Below are 22,172 nucleotides of genomic sequence, written 5' to 3'. Positions count from 1 at the left end.
CAGAAATAGTACAGACCCACTACGCGTCCAAGATCTTTTGTTCTGCTTGGCATCTATTGTTTTTGCTCAAATCTTTTTGGTTCTTAAAAAGAAACAATTTGAGAATGTTCAAGTGTCCGAAATGAATTTCTAGATCCGTGAATTTAAAAAAAAAACATTTTCTTTTATTTTTTTTAGAATTATCTTTTAAATTTTATTTTATCTATCAATTTGTTTATTAGCTTTTAGCACATTTGCGTCCCTACTTCCCACCTTTATCGTACATATCACATTGGCAGCAATGTCACAATAACTTTGGCATCACTGACTTCCATCTAATAGCAAGTTGGTACTGTGTGTTTCGATAAGAATTGTTATTAGACAATAACTCCCATTCCTCTAGTCTTAGTCTTCCTCAATATAAAGAATCCAAAATAACTCATATACATTAATTAAATAATCAAATTTGCACCTTCCATCTAATAGCAAGTTAGTACTGTGTGTTTCCATCTAATAACTCCCTTGTTCATAAGTTGGTGAGCAGGGGCGAAGCCAGAAAATTTTTTTAGGGGGCCGGATGAAATTTTAATTTTTTATAATTTATATTTTTATAATTTGTAAAGGATTAAATTGAATTTTTATAATTTTAAGAGAGGCCAAAGTGTAATTTTACCTTTACTAATTTAAAATTTTTTAAAAATTTCAAAGGCCTAAAATAAAAATTTTCATTTTAGGGGGCCGGGGCCCATGCCAGCCCCCTTGGCTACGCCCATGTTGCCCCCCTTGGCTACGCCCATGTTGGTGAGGATGGAATGGCACGACTTGCAACAGTGTGACAGTGTCTTATGCTATTATTATTTCAAATTGACTGCTGACCCTGAACTTATCCACCACCGCGAATATGTTTCACATTATAATTTAAGTACCTATTCCATTAATTCATCAGCTTTTTCTTGATTGCCAGTTTGTAGGCCAAAGGGTGACGATAAACTGTCTTAACTAACCACCTACGATAATGTCAAACTTCCTCCACGTGGTTCGAATTTGTCTGCTTCTTTATTCTTAAGGTCTGCAATGCATTTTTGTTTTCCCACTTCAAAACTGTTCTTGAGAATATGAATGAATGAATGAATGCAGTAAATATTACAGCAGTCCATTAACTCAAGTGCCACACGTTCATTTCTGGATTGTTTAAGGCAGGCAGGCCAAAAGCATTACCTTGTAAACTGTAAATTTATGTTTCAATTGTGAAGTGTTTTTATATTTACCAAGACGAAGGCAAGTGGCTTCCCATTCACTAATATTGCCTAAAAGTATTTCCTATCGAATGAGACACCGCCAACTTGCTCGTTGTCCAAGCTCTCAGTTTCTGTCCATTCATGTCAGTGGTGGGCCTATACTATAATATATTATCTCCGTACAAATGCCGATTTAATTAATATATACAAGTTATTTTGGATTTTTTTATATTGACCAAGACTAAGATTAGAAGCATTGGAGTCATTGCGTGGTATGATGATGAGAAAAAAATCTAGTTACCGTACGACTAGATACTAATATAAGTGGTGATCGCTGATCACAGATTATGAGAAACAATTCTGAAGTGAAAAGAGAAAAAAAGAAATGATGAAGCCACGAGTACCATCTTCTTGGAAAGGCTTGTTCTTATTCTTGGTGGTTGTTTTGTTTTCATGCAACCAATCCATTAATGCCCAGACAAAAGTCACTGCCACCACCCATCCTTCCGAAGGTACTCTTCTCTTTCTTTTTCTCCCTTCATATATCCAAAACCATGCTGCTAAGCTAGCATACAATTCAGCTTGCAGTTGCACATAAGTTTAGGGTTTATTTTTTCAGGTATGTCAACTTTTTATACATTATTCACTTTATGTATATATACTACTAGTCTAGTCTCTAATCCAATCTGAATAATCGTTCCCCTCATACCTATAAACACTTCTTTTTTTGCTACATTGGACTGCAATGTCAAAGAAAACACAGCAGCATCCAAAAACAGAAAAACAAGCAACAAAAAACATAATAAAGACAAAGTCCAAATACAACGTAAGAAACTGATAATTCTTGAACAGAAAACCTCACCACCAAGCTTTAAACATTTGCTGCCGATTAATACCAGCCATCGCCAAAGACGATGCCAAAACATTACCTATCCGATCTGCCAGAGAGAAAACAACATGACCCACCTTCAAAATTGCAGACTCAATTTCTGCAAAAAACTGGCAAAAGCGACAAAGGCCTCAGCGCCTTGTTAACACTTCTTTAATATATATGTTGGCGAAAATACGTTCATATGTACCTTTGGTCTCATATACTTCAATGGTTTATAGTCTTTTCTCTTCTATACATCAGTACTTTTTATAACCACATATACATATAAATTTCGTAAATATTTTGTGAGTTTTAAGTCATAGATTCATACACTCCTAGCGATTTCATCATTTCGTCTCTTAATTGCTATCCTTTTATTCAATGATTTTAACTTCTCATATATCATGTTAATATGTTGAAACTTGTTCAGGGCTTATAATTACGTTTGACAATTATATAATAAATATCATAAGATTTTTTTCATCTATTGACAATACTAGAAGAAATTATCTCTCATTGATCTCTTTGTCAAACATATATTTTTAAGACATTTGAATTTTTTTTCTTTCCAGTGAATAAAATCAAACCATGATGATGTACAATGAGACTTACCAAAATATATTTCCACAGAAATGCGAAAATTGGAGACAATTGCTGTCCGGATTCAATGATTTTAACTTTTTGTCAATATATGTTGAAACTTTTTGAAGCCTTCCTATTGTCACATTGACTTTCTTCTTTAATATAATAAGATCACCAAAGCTTAGTTATCTTCATTCATCTTTTTGTCTAACATTATTAAGACTTCTTGATATATATATATATTAAAAAGTGAATTTTACAAGTTCCATTTTCATCTTTGAAAAAAATCTTGAAAGTCTTAATCTTAGTTCCTAAAGGGTTTTGTTGGTATAAGTTTGAATTTTTTTTAACAAGCTACAAGTATAAATAATACTTTTAAATAATTATAAATAAAATCAAACACTAAAATATACAATGGATTTAATAATTAGATATTTATATATGATAACGTTGAAGTGATAATACATAAGAGAAAGAATATCTATTCATGATTTCTAAACTATTAACATCATTAAACCTACTATTAAATCAAAACCTCACTTTATTCATAAGTTTGAAATCTTAACTAATATTGTTTTAAAATAATTTCTTTAATCTTAGTTTAGGGGTTAGTGGGTAGTGGATATGGATTTGAAAACTTGATTAATCATAGGGTTTATTCATAGGTTTTGTTTTAGTGCAAATTTTGGTTGATTTTGTCCGTATTAATCGAAATATAGTGTACTAATCGATACTAAAAAAATAATTTTAAAATTAAACTTTTAATATTTTTTTTGAATTTATTAAATTATGAATTGTTACAATAAAATAATCTTATTATTTGATTTAATGGCTATTTGGCATTTCAACAGGAAGTAAATAGGTTAGGATTGTGTAGCTATTTCATTTAATGGCTTAATGGCAGCCGAATAGGTGTTGATGACTGAACTAGAAGTCGAAGGTTAAATCAATTTCATCTTCAGTTCGGTTTCTAAAACATTAATCGATATCAGTTTGAGGCAATTCTTAAACAATATTTTGATTTAAAGGTAATAACATTATGTAGTGACACATTAGATTTTGAGTTCAATCTCAAATAATTTTATCCTTGTCTCCAATTATATATAAGCATACACAGTTCATTAGTTGATAGGAGAATATCAAATCAATAAAAAAAATTGAATGGTATTAAATGGTTAGGGTGAATTGTCTCACAAAGTAGATGTGTTTATAGATGGGCCAAATCAAGTTCGAATCAAGATCATGCACAATATTAGTAACATATATATTTGCCCAAACTTAAATCAACTTAAAATATTGATATCAAATTTTACCCTAATTTGTCTATATTTATAAATAAATAATTTGAGTTCATTTAGGTCCACCAAATTATTTTTTTACTCCTTAAAAATATAATTATTTTTATTTAATATTTCATATTTATATATATCTTCTACTGTTCTTCTATATTTTTTCTTTTATTGAATTTTTAATTGAGTACTTATCACAATAAATTAATTAATTAGACCTCTTTGTTAACGTTAACCATGTTGGACGTTAAATTTTGTTGATGTGTCAAACAACATATGATAATGACACTTAACATGTCACGTGTAACTAATACTAACGTGACAAAGAAATATTAAAAATATTATTTTTATGAAAAATATATAAAATTTTTAAAGAATTAAAAATTATCAAAAAGTTATAAAAATTAGACAAAATTTATAGAAAAGTATAAAAGTATAAATATATATAAAGTTAAAATATATAATAAAAAAACTAGAGAAAAACTATAAACATTATTAAAATTTATTCCTTTTGTTTTTCTCTCACACATTGCCTTATATCAAATCTCACTCTATCCTTATTGTCTTTCATAAGATCATCACTTCTCAACCTAAACTATTAACTATTACTTATCCTAAGCCACTAAGCACTAAACTCATCATCATTTAAATCACTCACTTGACACCCACACACAAATCCAATCACTATTACACTTCAAATTCTCAATTTCCCTATTATAAAAACCATCATCACCATTAACCAACTCATCATCCAACAACCTTTTTTAAATCAAAACCACCGAGCAACATTGTAACACCCCTAACCCGTATCCGTCGCCAAAACAGGGTTACAGAGCATTACCGAAATAAACAGATCAAATACAGACATTTCATATCATTTCTCATTTATATCAGAAATCAGTCATAAACAATCTTATTACCCCTTATATGAACCCTCGAGGCCCAAAATATACAATAGAAATAAGTTAGAATTAATTCAGGTATTCAGACAATTTTTCGCAAAATTTTAATATTTTTCCTAAGTGCAGAGTACACACGCCCATGTGGTCAGGCCGTATAGCTCACATGGTCGAGAAACACACCCGTGTCTTAGGCCGTGTGGACATTTGAAATAGGGACACACGGCTGTGTCCTAGCCTGTGTCCAAATTAGGGTGGTTATTGACTTGGGTAAGACGCCCAAGCCACACGCCTGTGTGCTAGGCCGTGTGAACATTTTAATTTACATTAATTAGGTGCAGGGGCTACACGGCCAAGTCACACACCTGTGTGCCAAGCCGTGTGCTACACACAGCTGAAACACACGCCCATGTCTCTACCCGTGTGAAAATACCTGAGCATTTTGTTTTAAAATTTTAAAGATGCAGGGGACACACGGTCAATCTACACACCCGTGTGCATGGCTGTGTGTCACACATAGTTGAGACACACGCCCGTGTCTCTATCTATGTGGACAAAATAAAGCCATTTCCAAGCCTTATTTCTCACCCAAACTTATCTTTCACCTACAATAACATTTAAACACATCCCAATCTAATATAAATCATTCTAATCAAGCCAAAATAATTTTTATGTAAAACATATCAACACATATATTCAACTATCTATACTTACCAAAATATCATTCCAATTCAAACACACATTAAGCATATTAAGACCATTTTATATATATATATATCAAAACATACCAAATTACAAGCCATATCAAATGGCTCATTTCAACCATACATATACATACCATCCATGACTACTTTAGCTTATACATGCCATTATAACCAAAATGTATTTACTTTTTATATCGAAACGAGTTGATGGATAGTGTGAAGTATCTCCGCCAAGCTTCCAACCCAATGAGCTTTTGAAGTGCTATAAAATAGAGGAAGTAAAACAGAGTAAGCATTTAATGCTTAATAAGTTTGTATAACATGGAATTTAACTTACCATTTAATCACATTAAAGGTAAGAAAATAAAACATATTCCAAACAACATGGCCAAAAGCCTAACACATATCCTCAAAAATCATGTTAGTAAAATAAACACCAAGAAATATATATGAGCTCATCAATATTCAATTTCCACATACATGTATTTATTACTTCAAGTGTTCATGAACATGTACATATCATATCTTTGTATTTCAAGTATTTATCATAGTAATTCATCTTGAATTCATATCATCTCGAATCATAACTTTTCTCGTTGAATCATTTAAATTATCGATAGATACAAAGGTAGTACACATGAAGTGTGCAAGTCTGAAATCCTTCAATTCATATTCAGGAATGCTCATTGAGCATTTAAACATGAAGCTCTTCCAAGCCAAATAACAGAAAGCTCATGTAAGCTTGTAATGAGAAGCTTATATATCCGGGCTTAATAACAGAAAGCTCATAAAAGCTTAAATCAGAAAGCTCATGCGAGCTTAACGGGTAACTCTGAAGAGTTATTATCAGAAAGCTCATGAAAGAGCTTTTAATCGGGAAGCTCCGGATAGCTATATATAGGGACGCTTATAAGAGCTGCGGTGTGTCCACAACACATACAGGATCACTACCAATTAGAATACTTATTAGAGCATATAAACGGGAAGCTTGGAAGAACAATGTATCAGAAAGCTCAAGAGAGCTTATATCGGGATGCTCATGTGAACTATAACAGGATGCTTTTGCGAGCTATGGTGTGTTCGCAACATATGTAGAACTGCAACCACTCCGGGAACCCTGTATCCATCTAATTTCATTTGTTCAAACGAGATTTATTATTTTATTAGGCATTATCGGATATGTGATCAATTTCATACATATGGCATTTATACAATTCACATATGCAACATCCAATTCAAACATATAAATATACACAATCTAGTTACACGAACTTACCTCGACACTTGCTCGTGTACAAAAACCTACTAATCCGACACTTTTTCTTTTCCTCGATCTAACTCCTTATTTGATCTTTCCGGATCTATATAAATGAATTTAACATCAATTTAATACATTTCATATTCAATTCAATCCAATTCACATCTTAGTAAAATTACCATTTTGTCCCTATACTTTTAATTAATGACGATTTTGTCCTTAGGCTCGGAAAATAAATTTCATGCAACTTAACCCTGATTCCAAGCCTAGCCAAAATTTTCATATAACAATAATAGTCCATGTATTTCACAAAAATCAAAATTTTTCATAAATTTTACATCTTTTCAATTTACTCCCTAAATCACAATTTTAAGAAAATTTCCTTTACAAAAGTTGATTATCTATCAACAACCTTTCCATTTCTACCATAAAACTTCATAACTCATGCATATTCATCCATGTCAAAACTTTAATACTTTGATAACTTTGCATATTAATCTCCAAAATAGTTAGATTAGGTTACTACGATCTCGAAAATATAAAAACTAAAAACAGGACAAGAAAACATACCTAATTAAGCCAACAAAGTTTGCTTGAACTTTTTTCTCTTAGCTACGGTTTCCATGTATTTTAATTTTGGGGAAAATGATGAAATAAGATGATATTAGTTTATTATCATCTTTGATTATTTCAATTTCCAATTTAGTCTTTTTCTTTTTCTAATTTTCCATGGATGATTCATCAAATTTATCTACTAACTTCTCTTAATGGTCCATTTGCCATATAAGGACCTCAAATTTTGAATTTCATTACTATTTGATGCTTATAGCTACTAGAACTCAACTTTTGTATTTTATGCAATTTAGTCCTTTATTAAATTAGACATGTATTCGGTAAAATTTTCTTAATGAAATTTTCATATGTTATTCCTATTATAATATAGATCGTGCCCTAATATTAAAATAATTTTCTTTTTGGCTCGGATTCGTGGTCCCGAAATTACTGTTTCGATTTCACTAAAAACGGACTGTTACAAACATCATTCCCCAACCACCATTCAAGCCCTCACAAATCCCTATTCATAAAACTCACCAACAGTTTCAATAATCACATAATTTTACATAATAAATTCTTTTAATTTACTTATATTTAATAATTTAAAATTTCAACTTACAATTTTACAACATAGTAGATTTTAAAACTATCTTAAAAAATAACTTTTTAAGTTTACCAATATCTTTAGAAATTTTACATTAAGCTCGAATAACCAATGTGACTGACGTGACTCAAACCCAAGTCACACGTAGGACGATAAATACCTTTAACCATCAAACCATCACATGGGATTCACGAAAGACGCTTTTTTTAACACTTAAACCAAAGCCTTGAATATTAAATAATGTGAAATTTAGGATTTAAAAAAATCTCATATCTTCAAATTTAGCAAATCAACAAGTGAACATACTTTTGATGTAAAAACAAGAGATAATTTATCTTACCCCACTAATTAACTTGTGATTAGCAACAACGATAATCAGATAACTTCCTACCACACTCCTAAATAACATGTACCTAGAGACATGGATAATAAGGCAATAAACAAATTTAGCAAATTGATGAGACAATATGCTTTTGAAGGTAATTTATCCTACGCCACCTCTAATCAATTTGTGACTAGTAACAACGATAATTGAATGGCCCTTTACCACACCCCTAAATGACTTCTACTTAGAAACATGGATAATAAGTAAACAAGGTGAATTTCTTAAATCTCAACCTTGAATGAATAAACAAAATGAAATCTCTCAAGTTCCATTAAAAAGCGTTTCCACGGGATAGAACCTCCTCAGGGAATATGTAACACCCCTAACCCTTATCCATCTTCGAAATAAGCTTACGAAGCATTACTTTTCAAATCAAAAACAAATATCTCAGATCATTTAACATACATAACAGAAACTATTCATAAATCATTCATATTGTCCCTTGGACGAGCCCTCAGGGCCCAAAATACTTATTAGAAATAAGTTGGGACTAAACTGAAAACTCAGAGAATTTCTCTTAAAATTCTAAAATTTTCCCTTAAGTACAGAGGTCACACGCCAGTGTGGCCAGGCCGTGTGGCTCACACGGCCAAAAGACACACCTGTGTCTTAGGCCATGTGGGCATTCAATGTGAGGCACACGGGTATGTCCCAACCTGTGTATATGCCCGTGTAATTCTCTGACTTGGGTCACACGGCCAAGTCACACACCCGTGTGCTAGGCCGTGTGTTATGAAATTAAGGTGCAGAGGTCACACGGCCAAGCCACACGCCAGTGTACTAGGCCGTGTGCAAAAATTTGGGCATTCTGTTATCAATTTTAAAGATGTAAAGGACACACGGCCAGACCATACACCAATGTGCTAGGCCGTGTGTCACACACGACTGAGACACATGCCCTTGTAGACGAAAATAGGTCATTTTATGGCCTCTTTTCTCACCCAATCTTTGTATCAACCTAAGCACAACCATTTGCACATTCACGAATCACAATAAGACTTTCAATTCAAGCTAAAACCAAGTTTTATACCTAACATATCATCACATATGTTCAAATATCCAATCTTGCCAAATTAACCATATACACATATATGCATATTTTACTAAATTTACTAGCTCAAACCATGCCTCAATATGCCTATTGAATACCATCATTTAACCATTTCAAACACACATCAAGTATGATTAAAGCATACTTACATAAGTTGATTGGAAATATAAACAAAATGTAACTCATAACATTTACACAAACCAACTATACTCAAAACCATTCCAACCCTATACATGCCATATAAACCTTAGTACACGTTGCAAAATATAACGGATTAAGTTGGATAGTGTGGCTTGATGTGTTGATTCGATCTCCCAACCTTACATTAATCTACAAGAACATTAAACAACACAAGTAAACTTAATGAAGCTTAATAAGTTCGATAGATTAAACATAAATCTTACCGAACTTAATATAATACATTAAATAGTAAATTAATCATGCACTTTCCCTGTTAAACACAACATAAATCGATGAACAAACTTCTTTCAAATTAATATCAATAATAAATAATAAATCTTTTAATTTTAATTACATAAGTCATTTATCAAATCTTACCTGATCGGAGAACGGCTTACAGATATGAGCACATCATTTTCAGAAATCCGAAGGCTAAACAGAAACCCGTAAGGGTTGAACGGAAGCTTATAAGAACTTAACAGAAACCCGTAAGGGTTAAACAGAAGCTTAAAATAGATGAACGGAAACCCATTAGGGCTGAATGGAAACCCATATCAGTTAAACAGAAGCTCGTGAGAGTTAAACTGAAAATAAACACGAAAGTTCGTAACAAATGCTGAACCTCAGTTTACTTGGGTAATTTTCCGTCAATTCTTCCTTTGCTGATCTCCACACTACGATTGTACTCAATCCCGCGTTCCATTTAAATTGGATATTCACTTCAAATTCATAATTTAACAATATTCCATTTTACAACAATATACTAAATACATAATATCATACATCAATTCAATATAATTATTAAACTTTAACCATACGAACTTACCTTGGTTAAATTGTAAGATTTGTAAAAGTTTAGGGGCTATTTTGCTAATTTTTCTTTTTCACGATTATCTACGAGCTCTTAGTCTAAAATATGAAATTATTCATTCATTAGCATATATTTTAGTTCCAATTCACATCACACTTAATACCCCTCAATTTTGAAAATTAATTACCCCAACTTTTACAACTTTTACAATTTTGTCCCTTTACTAATTAGTCTATCAAATGAACTAATTTTTCTCAATTGAAAATTTATCTAAATATTCTAGGCTATCATACAGCCCTTAGTAAACATAAATTTAATACCAAACCCTAATACTTAACCTTTTCACAATTTGATCTTAAAATAATATTTAACAAAATCACTTCATAAAATCATCAAATAACAAAATTAAAGCTCTAAATCCATGTTTATTCATCTAATACATTCTATATTCATCAATGGTAACTTCCAAAATTTCCAATAAAATAAAAAACTAATGAAATAGATTGTTGGACCTAATTGTAAAAGTATTAAAAACATAAAAATTCTAATAAAAAGACAAGAATTGAACTCACTTGTAACAAAATATGAAAATAAGCTTCTTAAGGGTTCTACAATGGTGTTTTTAGGCTGAAGATTGATGAAGAATTGCCTAGAAACTATTAAATCTCATTTTAGCTATTTTAATTTCAATTTTAATTTCCATTTTGCCCTTGTTTCACCTAATTTCATGTTTTTTTTTTCTGCATATGCCGCCTCAGCCATCCCTTGTGTGTTATTTTTCCCTTTTGGTCCTCCCTTATTTATCATTTGGGCTATTTAATCACTATTTCTTTAATTAGCAAGTTTTGCACCTTTTTTTATTTAGTCCTTTTTAATTAATTAACTATCAAAACGTTAAAATTTTTTAACGAAACTTTAATACTACCTTAATGACTCTCCTTAAATATTTTTATAAATATTTACAGCTTGGTTTATAAAATTGAAGTTTCGATACCTCGTTTTCTAAACCATTTAACCTAATAAGTCCTTATAAAACACAAATCACTAATTCAAAAAAAATATTTCTAAAATCACATTTGACTCGTAAATACTAAATAATATAATTTACGAGCTTAATCGTCGAATTTGGTGGCCTCGAACTATTATTTCTGACACCACTAAAAATCAAGCTGTTATAGAATAGAAGGTTTTCATGAGGCTGATCTTGAGCTGCCATCCAAGCACAGATACCTTCGTTTAAAATAATATTTTTGGTGTAGAAAGTCTCAAATTCAAGATTTTCTGCCGTATAGATTTCCTGGGAAACAAAGTCATAAGCACGTAGGTTTAGAGCCAGACCGACTACTCCAAGAGCACTCATCCATAAATCGGTTACTGATACAAATAACATAAAGAAATGTAACCAACGTTTATTGGAAAAAGCAACCCTAAAGATTTGGGACCAAAAGCGGTTAGCGGTGACCATTGAATAAGTTTCTTCGGCTTGAGTTAGGTTAAAAGCACGGAATATATTTGCATCATCACCATCTTCAAATAAAGTATTCTCTAAGGTAGCACCATGAATAGCACATAGCAGAGCCGCGCCCAATACACCGTCAACTCCCATCATATGAAATGAGTTCAATGTCCAATTATGAAATCCTTAGAAAAAAAGGATGAATCGAAATCGAAAAGAAAAGCTAATAGCCAAGTTTCGAAGCATTAATATGCTAAAGTTTAAAGTAAATATTAACTCCTGAAAACTAATTAAAATTTGATTTTATAAAATTAAATCTCCTAAATTAACTTCTCTAACTAAAGAGTTCTATTTACAATATGTTTCGAATAATTAAATATAAAACTTTTAATAAAAATCTTAAATTAAAATAAATATCTAAAATCCACTTAAGCTCATATCAACATCAAATTAAAATTTATGTATCACATTACTATTAAAACAAAATTTATATATAGTTTTAAAATTTATCCAAATAATTAATTATATGAAAAAACTATAGCAATTATAGCCATTTTTCATAAAACCAATTAAATCTTTGATTAAATATAAATATATTTTAGTTAACGAGGTCGTAGCATAATAGCATGGCGAAGGTCTTGGCATCTTTTAGCCTCAGTTTGTTTTCTAAAAAATAACTTTTATTTTTATTTTCATTTTTACATTTTTAAATTGAAAAAAAATACATTTGATAAATAGAAATAAAAAATTATTTTAAATAATAAAAATAGAAAAAAAACATGTTTACTACGTATTTTCTTATAATTGAAATATGAGAAATAAAATAAAAAGTCTGTACCGTACCGTCCCATAGATCCCTCTATCCTGACATTTTTTTAACAAAAATTTGAGTCACACAAACTTAACAAAAACAATTTTAAAAATTTAAACTAACCAAATTTATAGTAAGTGTTATTTAATTTATTTTTTCTGATTATTAATGTTAATAGTAATTATGAATTTTGAAAAATGGTAATCACTTAACATGATTTCTTTTTTCTTTTGCCAATTGTTTAATGAATGGGGAAATAGTAAGGGCATTGAATTCAATCTTCCAACAATGGGATGTACAAGCAGTGGATTCATGGAACACCACTGGAGACCCATGCAGTGGATCTGCTCTCAGCCAAGATGATTCTGTGTTTGAGGATCCTTCTAATAACCCTGCTATCAGATGTGATTGTTCTTTCAACGCTAGTACTGTTTGCCATATTACTCGGCTGTATGCTTCTTGCACTCTTACTCTTCTGCAATACTTTTAAACCATTTTTATCATTATAGTATAACAATTCAAAAGCTACCCCATTCATGTTAATTAGTAATAAGTTGAAATGGTTCTTCAATATTGAGGGTAAAGAAAAGTTGAAGCACGTGGTTTTTCAACAACATAGATCTTCATTACTAAAGGGCTTTTGTTGGGAAGTTTATAATAATTAATATGTCATCTGTATTATTACTTTACATGTTTTTGAACACTTTTATCAGGAGGGTATATGGTCTAGATAAACGAGGAGAATTACCAGAGGAGCTTTTGGATTTGCCTTATCTGACATTCTTGTAAGAATGTTTTCCCACTTTTGATCTTCATAAGCCAATGTTGATTTTCCAAATGAGCACATATTTTATAATGTTTACAGTAACTGATGATAATCATTTATATTGTTTCACAATGCAGGAAGATTGATTTAAACTTCTTCTCTGGTCCTTTGCCAGCATTTATTGGAAATATGTCTAGACTAGGGTTACTGTGAGTGCGCAAACATATTTTGATAAAAGCATTTTATTTTTTGGTGTATATTAAGAACAAGTTTTGAAATAACAATAGCTAATAATTAATAAGAAAATGGTGCAATTATAAGTTACATTGCAACACTGTTAATGTGGAAAACCACGAACCCTTCCTGTATGACAAACAATGGCTTTTCTGACATACTGGAATAGGAAACCCTTCTTTGTATATTTTTCATTTTTTTTACATTACTTGTTGGCTAATTTCTTTGGTTTATTTATTTGTATAGGTCAGTTGCCCACAACGTTTTCTCTGGATCCATTCCACAGGAGCTTGGAAACCTTAAGGAGTTATATTTACTGTAAGAACTGAAAAGTAGTCCCAATGAAATCTTTTCTGTTTCCATGGCCATGTGAAGGATCGAATAGTGGTGTTCTTGAGAAAATTTTTACTCGTAAATACTATTATATGTCCTTTAAAGGATTAATAATTGAAAACTTCTGATTGGAAGCGTAATACCGTAATAGTGTTGTTGCATCAATACCATATGAATCTAAACTTCTCTCTATTAAAATTAAGGATATAGTTTATGAAGAAATAAAAATGCCTTTTCATTATTTTTAATTTCAAGTTTCTTCAAACGAAATTATATGTGGATCAACGTAATGCAGGTCTTTTGGTAATAACAACTTCTCTGGAACATTGCCTCCAGAACTTGGTAGTTTAGTCAAACTTCAGCAAATGTAAGTTATTTCTTTGTAGGGAATGTGCATGATTAAGTTTCCAGGCTACCATATGAAATTATGACAATGATTATTTTATGAATTTTGACAGATACATTAACAGTTGTGGATTAGTTGGTGAGATTCCCTCAACATTTGCCAACCTTGAAAACCTGGAAATTGTGTAAGAAAGACCTTTTCTATTTCCTGCTCCTGCAAATTGTCTACCTTATCTAACAGTAAGCTTTGTTGAATTTTAGGTGGGCATCTGATGCTGCATTCACAGGCAAAATACCGGACTTTATTGGCAATAACTGGACGAAGCTTACATCATTGTAATTTATCGAAACATCTTTGTTATAATCTTCATATAAGTTCTTTATGAATAAGACATCAAGAATGATAGTTTTTACCTTAATTTTTCATATGATTGACTTGTTTGTCAAATGTTTATACAGGAGAATTGAAGGGAACTCTTTTCAAGGACCAATACCATCCAGTTTTGCGAATTTAACCTCATTGGTTTCTTTGTAAGTAGAGATATCTTACTTTTCTAATAGTATCTCCTCCCTACCACTGGTGGACTCTCTTCCTTTGTCTACATATTCATGCTTGATACGTGCATGTATACACATATGTATACATGTATTGTAATCTTAAGCTCGTACATCATGTAGGAGAATTGGCGGTATATACAATGGGAGTTCTTCTCTTGACTTTGTAAGAAATCTAAAGAACCTGACTGACTTGTGAGTGCATACGTTTACTTATATTAATCTATTCTCTTTTTGGCTAATATACTAAATAAGTACTTGAAATTTATCATTTTTTTTGAATAAGCCCTTATATCTTTTTTTACGCCCAACTAAGTCTTTAGAACTTTAATTGGTATCCATATAAGCCCTTCAGCTTTTAACTTGTATTGTATCGAAATAAGCTCTTAACTTTTAATTTATATATAAAAAAAATATTTAATATTAGATTATAACACACCCACAATTTAAACCAAACAAAATATATATAATTAAATCTTTAAAGTTGAAATGATAAAATTAAAACTTTAAAGTTTCCTCAAGTTTAAATCTATCATATGTGATTATTCTTATAAATTTATTCTAGGGTTAAACAGATTTTTATTGACATAAAAGATAGAAGATAAAAATATCTTCATAGTTATATTTATTACTTAATAAAAAAATGTCTCCTTTTATCATTTTTCTATTGAATTGTGTCCGGTAAACTAATGATACCAACTTCATTAAAAGCTTAATTGTAGTATATAACAATAAGTATATACCAACTTTATTTTTATATAAATTTTAACATTGCATGTCATTTTTTATATTATGTTTTGATTAGTTGAATTCTAAAGCAATTATAATTAAAGATAATTCAATAAAAGTTTTTTTATTTAAATTTGAGAGTTTATTTATGTACCAATTAAAGTTGAAAGGGGTTATTTGGATGTAAGAAAAGTATAAAGCTTATATATGATAAAGTTTAAAGGCTTATTTAATACATTATCCATGTATTTATATAAATTTATGAATTAATGTACTTGTTTTTCCTATAGGGTTCTAAGAAATGTGTTGCTTAGGGGTACTTTACCATCTTATATCACGGAATTACAATCTTTACAAAAACTGTAAGTTTTATTTAAAAGTTAAGTGCTATATTTGCTTGCTTTATGTTTCTAATTTTTGTCTGTTTCAGAGATTTGAGTTTTAACAACTTAACAGGCGAAATTCCAAGTGCTTTGTTCACAATGAATTCTCTCCAATACTTGTAAGTTAAAAAAAAAAAAAAGGGCATCCCCATTATTAGTAGAAAATCTCAGGTCTGGCCTTATGGTTTTCACTTTGACATTACTCCCCTCATTCATGCAATTGAAATGTATCAGGTTTCTTGGAAATAATAGTCTATCAGGTGCCATTCCCAGCCAAAAGAGTGAAACTCTTCAGACTATGTAAGTCATTATATCACGGTCACACTAACATATTTCATATAATATTCATTTAGTGAACCATCAAATAGAGAAAGCAATTAAATTCTTCTGATTCTGGCAATATATTCATACTCTATACTCACTTTCTGCTAATGTACTTCTCCGTGCAGAGATTTATCATATAATTTTCTATCAGGAAACTTGCCTTCTTGGGTAAACTCAGGCTTACAACTGTATGTATCTTAAACCAGAATACTAAACTTACTTTTGCTTTCAAATTTTAACACCCCTTTGTAGATTATGGCCTTTATGGTGCCCAAATGGAGCTTATTATTATTGATAAGGAACCAATTGAAAAACAATACTAATAAGAGCTTGTTTCATGGAATTTTATGTAGGAACCTTGTAGCCAACAACTTCACTCTTAACAGCACAAACATAAGGTGAGTTATCATTTCCGCAACACCTACCTTAAAAGAGTTCTTTCACCTCTACGAAAACAAATGCTTACTATTTTATCTACTATGCAACGCATTCCTTTAAATTTCCTAATCCAGAAATCGTTTTGAACTCCTCAGGCTTTTACCAGGATTAGAATGCCTTCAAAGGAGCTTCCCATGCAATAGAAATGCTCCACGATGTACTAACTAAAACTTTTGAACCAGTATCTGTTGTCAGGGTCTTAATTATAAGATTTAATCATGACTAATGCTTAATAATTTGTTAACATATTTCGGTGTCGCCATTGGTAGATGCAAACTTCGCGGTCAAGTGTGGTGGACCACAGATGACATCCACTGGGATACTATTTGAGGCTGAGAATCGCACACTCGGCGCAGCAACATTTAATGTAACCAGCACACAGAAATGGGCAGTCAGCAATGCAGGCTTGTTTGCAGATAGAGAGGATCCACAATTTGTGCAGAACACCTTAGCACAAGTGAAAAGTACCAACACTCCGGAGCTGTATCAGACTTCAAGGCTATCCCCTGGATCACTCAGATACTATGGCCTAGGCCTTCAGAATGGACCCTATACTGTAAGATTGTTCTTTGCGGAAACAGGTTTCCCAGACCGAACCTCACAGTCTTGGAAGAGTCTAGCAAGGCGAGTTTTTGATGTTTATATTCAGGTAATATTTTTTTAATGTATAAATTCATATCATTCTAAGCTGTATATCATTCATTTCATACCCCCTATTTGCAATGCTTTCATGATCATAATGATGTTCACTTAATTTCACACTTAGAAATCTTTATTGCTATAATGCTTTATCAGGGAACTCGGCGATTGAGGGATTTTGATATATCGAAGGCAGCAGGTGGTGTTGAGAGAGCAATAATTACGAATTTCACTGCTAATGTAACTGAGAACCATCTTGAAATTCACCTGTTTTGGGCTGGTAAGGGACTTGCTGCACACCAACACAAGGTTATTACGGTCCATCCATTTCGGCTATTAGTGTTGTTCCAAGTAAGACACCTTAACACATGTGAATCTTTATATAACATAAGCTTCATGTGCTTATATTTAGTTTTTCTCTTTCTAATACATTTATTTTGTTTCCCAGATTTTAAACCAAATGTCAGTGGGATACCACCGGGCATTCCTAAAGAGAAGAACCACGTAGCATTGATTGTTGGTGTTACAGTTCCTATTGTGGCATTGGCTTTCATACTTGTATTTGTAATTATTTATGCGAAGAGTCAAAGAGATGATGATGATGAGGAATGTAAGAGCATCATTCTTTATCATATAATATATATCATGTTTGCAATTACAGACTACTAATTGACTTACTTGAGTACTCTGCAGTGCTTCTTGGCATCAACCCTAGACCAAACACATACAGTTATTCAGAGTTAAAAGCTGCCACTGAAAACTTCAGTTCTTCAAATAAGTTAGGAGAAGGGGGGTTCGGACCTGTATACAAGGTAAACAATGTCTTATTATTCTTAGCATGCTTAACTATAATAATAGCTTGTCATACGATAAAGAAATTATCGAGAGAGAGGATGATTTATTACACAGTGTTACTAAATCGTATAATGCTTTAGGGTACACTTTCTGATGGGACAGTTGTAGCTGTGAAACGACTTTCTGTAGCATCAAACCAGGGGAAAGAACAATTTGTTACTAAGATAGCTACCATATCAGCAGTGCAACATCGTAATCTTGTCAAACTATTAGGGTGTTGCATTGGGGGAAAACGACGCCTCCTTGTTTACGAGTATCTTGAGAACAAAAGCCTTGATCAGGCACTCTTTGGTAACAGAACATGCTAATAGACTAATACCATGTTTTTATATCTTTGTTTATTAATGAATCAGTTGTTTGATATTCCTTGCACCATAAATGCAGGAAAAATTGACTTGCGTCTTGATTGGCCAACCCGGTTCAATATCTGCTTATCAACTGCAAGAGGACTAGCTTATCTTCACGAGGAGTCTAGGCCAAGGTTTGTTCATAGGGATGTTAAGGCAAGCAATATTTTGCTTGATGCAGAGCTCTGCCCAAAGATATCTGATTTTGGGTTGGCAAAACTTTATGATGACAAGAAAACACATGTCACCACTCGCGCTGCCGGAACAATGTAAGACCTTTCAACCTTTTTGTTCATGAATCCTGCCTAATTAGCAGCATAGAATTTATGTTTTTGAATGGTTAGATTATTCACCAATGCAATGTAATTATCTTGAAGTGGTTACTTGGCACCGGAGTATGCAATGCGCGGGCATCTTACAGAGAAAGCTGATGTTTTCGGCTTTGGGGTTGTTGCTTTGGAGATTTTAAGTGGTAGACCAAACGCTGATAACACCTTAGAAAATGACAAAATTTATCTTCTTGAATGGGTAATCCATAAAGAAATCTTTCCCTTTGCAGTACTATTTGTTGAAGAACCTATTAAATTCTGAAAGACTTGCTCTTGATCATCAGTTTGTTTCTACAATGTCTCCAGGCCTGGGCCCTGCATGAAAATAACCAACTCTTGAGCTTGGTTGATCCAACATTACTGGAGTTCAACGAAGACGAAGCTCTCAGAGTGATAGGGGTGGCATTTTTATGCACTCAGGGATCGCCATTAATGCGGCCGCCCATGTCCCGTGTTGTTGGTATGCTCGCAGGAGATTTCGAAGTGAGCAAAGTTACAACAAAACCAAGTTACATAACTGACTGGGCGTATAAGGATATAACACGCAGCTTCATGACGGAAGAATCACAAACATCCAATGCATCGGATCATAGCAGCAATAACGTCAAGAGTATGAACAAGACTACTGTAGGGACAGATGATCCATCATTATACTCTCCAGTCAATATTACTGAATTCCAGGAGATAATTGGAGAAGGAAGGTGAGAATTGTTCGTTCCATGCCTGCAATAATACCATATCATACTATCTTTAAATAAGACATAGACTTTATGTAGTGTTAGAAACTATCATTTCTATATAAAGCGAGTTGTGTTGTAATATATTTATAACAATATTATGAAAATCAAGACAAACAAAGACTTGTGGTCGTTGGGAATGCTTTCCAAAGCATTAAAAAATAGCAGATTATGCAGTCTAAAACTAGCTAGTGAGACACAGTTTGCTTATAATGTCTATAGTTTGTCGTTTTATCTTTATAGAGATATGTTGGCAGCTAATTAACAATCAAGTGTTTTGAGAAAGATAAACAAATTTTTTGTTCATTAAAATACTAGGTAACTTGACGTGTGAAATTGCATGCTAAATTTGGATTGGAATGGGAAGCCTTTGTACAAGATTGACTCCATCCCATCCTTAGAAACATTTTTGTCAAACACAAAAAGATAAATATATCATGCATTGAACTGAGATAATTAGGAAGAGTATTTGGCAAGTGGGGGATCTAAGCTAGCCACTCATATCCCACATGGATCAAAAAGAAAAAGTTAAAACCTCTTGTTGTGTTGTTAACATTAATCAGGATTAGTTATGAAAATATAGAGAAAAAAAATCAGATTAGAATTGAAAAGTCAAAAGTTGACGGGGGAGGGGGTCATGCTTTCATCAGTATGCCGACTGCAATAAGCCGATGCTTGTATAGATGTGAACTGAATTGGGACCTTAAACGCATATGCCTAACGTTAATTCACCATCCCAACTGCAGAAACGGACAATGGTATACAGCGGGTTTCCACTTGTTTGACAATAATGCATTAATCATTGAACAGCTTTGGCCACTGTTTTGCTCTATATTTTGAAAATCCTTCTTTGATAATGAATTGTTTTCAAGGGTGGTTTTTGTGGTAGAAAAGGTGGGAAAAATAAATGCGGATACTCGGTGTCAATTAAGTAGGTTATTCAAAAGGGAAAAAAAAAAAGGACATTTAAGTAGGGAAAATTTTTTGTCAAAAGAAATGGCGCCACCGTGGAGGAAACGTGTCAAATGGTTAGTTCGACAAATGGTGGTAGGTGGCAGGTTCGTACAAAAAGTATAATTGTTTGATTAATTCCTTCTTTTGGGCTTCCACCTAGAAAAAGAAATAAATGGAATTAAATAATTATCAAATATTTTATTTAAGCTTATATGTAAAAATAAAAATCTCTTAAAAATGCAAAAAATTAATGAAGCTCTTATATTAAATTCGCACTTAATTAAATATTTTTCGTTGACTAAAATAATTAATTAGATCTCTTCATTAACAGTTTTCATCATTAACTATGTTAACTTTAAAATAATTTGACGGATCAATCAAATGATGACATGTGAAAAATTTTGGTTTAATCTAATATTTTTCTCATAAAAAATTATTAACAAATCATAAAAATTATAAATTATTAAAAATAATATAAAATTATTAAAAATATAAATATTGTAAAATATAAAAAATATAATTATTAAAAAATATTAAAACCCATTTGAAATTAAAAAAGTATTAAAAATTTTAAAAATAATAAAAAAAATATTAAAATTGATATAAACTTATAAAATTACAAAAAAAATCAAAAAAATTTGAAGTTAGCCCAGAATCAATAAGGGTATTGGTCCATGGAAAGTCATTATATCGGTTGATTTAGGAACCGAACAGGCGGTTGAACTATTTTTTAAAAATAATTTTATCAAATCGAAATTTATTATCTAATTATTAATATATGTCAGAATGAAATATTCTAACTAATGCTTTCAGAAGTAGATTGATGATTGAACTGATCAGGCCACCAGTATGCCAGTTCGACTGATTAGTCTAGTTCGATTAAATAAAGTATTAAAAATAAAAAAAATTGGTTCAACCATTTGGTTCCTAGATCAATCGGTCTAATAGTTTTCTTCGGATTGATACCTTTGTTGATTTCTGTCTACTTAGTCCGACCGACTAATCCAATCTAGTTCAAGTTCTTACAATTTTTTTTATAATTTTTATAATTATTTATCAATTTTAATATTTTATATTATTTTTACGATTTTTATACGTTTTATAAAATTTTAAATATGTTTTATTAATATTATATATATTTCTTAATTTCTTAATTTTTATTTTTTGAAATATTTATAATTTTTATATTTTTAAAAATTTTTTATGGAAAAATATTATATTAAACCAAAAATTGTCATGTGTTATCATCTGATTGATTCGCCCATTTATTTTAATGGTCAATATGGTCAATGACAGGAGCTGTTAATGGAGGGACTTAATTGATTATTTTAGTTAATGGTAGTAGCTTAATTGGGTGCGAATTTAATATAGAGGCTTAATTATTTTTTTTTGTATTTTCTCAAGGGTTTTTTTATTTTTACATATAAGCCTTTTATTTATATGTACATATATATACATATCTAATATTTGGTTAAATATCCATAGGTCCCTTACTTTTTACAAATTTGGATTTTAGTTTTTATACTCTTAT

At 31.4% G+C, this 22,172-nt stretch overlaps 1 pseudogene; it reads left to right on the top strand.

The window, feature by feature from the left end:
- Nucleotides 1–1,515: 1,515 nt before the first annotated feature.
- LOC107952308 (probable LRR receptor-like serine/threonine-protein kinase At1g56130) lies at nucleotides 1,516–19,931 on the top strand (annotated as a pseudogene).
- Nucleotides 19,932–22,172: the final 2,241 nt, after the last annotated feature.

This window comes from Gossypium hirsutum, chromosome A10 (assembly GCF_007990345.1).
Source record: "Gossypium hirsutum isolate 1008001.06 chromosome A10, Gossypium_hirsutum_v2.1, whole genome shotgun sequence".
NCBI classification, from domain to species: domain Eukaryota; kingdom Viridiplantae; phylum Streptophyta; class Magnoliopsida; order Malvales; family Malvaceae; genus Gossypium; species Gossypium hirsutum.
This window is presented reverse-complemented; position numbering and strand designations above follow the sequence as displayed.